Source organism: Malania oleifera, chromosome 8 (genome assembly GCF_029873635.1).
Source record: "Malania oleifera isolate guangnan ecotype guangnan chromosome 8, ASM2987363v1, whole genome shotgun sequence".
In the NCBI taxonomy this organism is placed as follows: domain Eukaryota; kingdom Viridiplantae; phylum Streptophyta; class Magnoliopsida; order Santalales; family Ximeniaceae; genus Malania; species Malania oleifera.
The window spans coordinates 13,151,488-13,154,477 of NC_080424.1; positions in this window are offsets into that span (position 1 = coordinate 13,151,488).

The following is a 2,990-nucleotide window of genomic DNA, read 5'->3' on the forward strand; positions in this document are numbered from 1 at the left end:
TCATCGACGAACCTCTGAATTTCGTTGACAAGAAGCCTTCTACCTTCGTTGACGAATTATGGCCTCGTCGATGAAGTCTGCAGAATTCCATTTTTACCCCTTTTTACGTAATAAACCCGTATCTCACAGTTTGGGTTCTTACATATTGCCAGTGTGGTACTGTAGCCGACCCTACAAGAAAAAATTAAAGTTACTCAGTTGGAACGCAGAGTTAATGAAAATTATGGATAAAATGGTCAAGGGACAGAATTCAGTATCTAAAATGATAGGGCTTTGAGACTCCGTACCAAACTTTGTGTGCCAGTTGATGCTGAAATTAAGAAAGTTATTATGGAAGCAGCGCACCGATCCTTGTATACTGTACACCCTGGTTGCACTAAAATGTACAGAGATCTTAAAAAATCTTTTTGGTGGAGCAATATGAAAAGAGAGATTGCTGAGTTTGTGAATCGATGTTTGACGTACCAGTAAGTGAAAGTTCAGCATCAAAGACCGGCGCGATCATTGCAGCCACTTCACATCCCTAAATGGAAGTGGGAGCATATTTCTATGGACTTTCTATCAAAATTACTGTTGGCACAGCATGGGCAGGATGCCATCAGGGTAGTCATTGATAGACTGATGAAGACCGCCTATTTTCTTCCCATCAGAGTTAACTACCCCATAGGTAGGTTGGTAGAGCTGTATGTACAGGAAATAGTCAGACTGCATGGAGTGCCTGTGTCCATCGTTTCGAACTGGGATCCACGCTTCACATCTCAGTTCTGGAAAAGCTTACAGAGAGCTTTGGGGTCCCAGTTGGCCTTTAGTACGAATTTTCATCCTCAGACCAATGGACAGACTGAAAGGACTATTTAGGTATTGGAGGATATGTTGCGTGCCTATGTGCTAGGTTTTGGAGGCAGTTGGATTCAATACCTGCCTTTGGTGGAGTTTTCTTACAACAACAGCTACCAGGCCAGTATCAGAATAGCCCCGTACGAGGCATTATATGGTCGAAGATGTCGATCTCCATTATATTGGGATGAAATTGGAGAGAAGCAGATATTAGGGCCAAAGATGGTACAACGGGCTTCTGAGAAAATCAAGCACATTCAGGAAAGGATTAAAACAACTCAGAGCTGATAGAAAAGCTGTGCAGATATCCAGTGACGAGTGCTGGAATTTGACATGGGTGTTAATATGTTTTTAAAAATTGCGCCAATGAAAGGAAAAATGAGATTTGGGAAGAAAAGAAAGCTTAGCCCTAGGTATATTGGGTCGTTTGAGATATTGGAAAGAGTCGGCCACGTTGCCTACAGGTTAACGTTACCCCCAGAGCTATCCAGAATTCACGATGTATTTCACGTGTTCATGTTGAAGAAATACATCTCAGATCCATTTTACACAATAAGTTATGAAACACTGAATATTGGTGAGACCTTATCTTATGAAGAAATACCAATTCAAGTCTTAGATCATAAAAAGCAGGAATTACGTACCAAGAAAATCCCACTAGTGAAGGTGCTCTAGAGGAATCATGCAGTTGAGAAAATTTTGTGGGAGTTAGAGGAGGAAATGCTTGAGAAGTACCCACATCTATTTTAGTGGGGTTCAGCATTAGCCAGAGAAAGGTAAGGGTTCAGGTAAGGAATCATGTAAGTAAGTAGATCTTTGTTCTTGTGCAGGTTAATCAATTGTATGTAATAGTTTTCGGTTTTGGTTGGTTTTGGGAGAATTTTGTTTGGTTTTGTAATCTCCCAAAACCGCAAATGTAACCATGGTATTCCCCCGCCATAAGTGAGGGTAATTAAAAAAATTATAGTGGGTTTTCGTTAGAAATTGATACATGAGATAAATAGCAAATTTTGAGGACGAAATTTTTATAAGGAGGGGAGAATGTAGATGTAGAGACTTAGGGAATTATAGAAATTAAATAATAAAAGGAAGGAGAAAAAAGGAAATTTCAAAGGGGGGCTCACTAGGGTCTCATCGATGAACGCAGAGCATTTGTCGACGAGTAGTCTTCTTAAGCTTGTCGAGGAGGACACATGTCTCGTCAATGAGAACTTACCGAGAGGGCTGATTTTAGGACCTAAAATTCATCGACGAGAGATGTGTGTTCATTGATGAACCTCCTTCTTGGACTCATCGATGAGGTGATGTAGCTCGTCGACGAGGCCACGTGGCCAACTATCTATAAATATGTGAAAACTCATATTTTGGCGAGAATTTCTCTCTCTCTCTCTCTCTCTCTCTCTCTCTCTCTATTTTCTCTCTCTAAGCCCTCGACCAGCCCTCCTTTTCTCTTCATTTCTCACTCCATTTCCCCCCTTTTAGATGATCAGAAGCTACCACATTGATCCTGGGCACAAAGTAGATTGTTGGTTAGGCCAACTTGGGCACCACTCCAAAATTAGGGTAAGTAGATTATTTAGGTATTACTAGTATTACCAGGTTGATCTGAGCCCAGATTTTGTGTTGTATGAGAATATACTGGTGTTTTGTGGAGTAAAAATTAGGATGTCATGATTTCAGGGTTAGGGTGTTTTGGGGACCCTAAGCATAAGTTGAGGACCCCAACGAATATTTTTCTAGGAACCCAGCTAAATTGTAGTTTAGAAAATTATAAGTAGGCAGGTTTAGGAAATATGGTGTGATAATTTTCTAGGGAATTCAATGCTTTACTAGGAAATTTGTGTATATGGGATTACAAGATTTTGTGGTTGATACGTCGAGGGCGTGAGGATGGAATTGGAGGCAAGCCTCCTAGTTAGATAGGTAAAGGAAATATGTTATGCCAGCTGATTTAGAAATATTTACCAATAAAATATGATATATGATTATGGGTGTTTTCAGAGTAAAAAAATTATATAGTTCTACAGATTTCAGTATATGTGCATTATTTAATTAATTGTGTGGCATGAGAATTTATTAGTACTGTACATAATTTATGTAGTTTTCATGTTATCAGGATTTATGTAGTTTTACCTAGTTAAAATGTTTAGTTT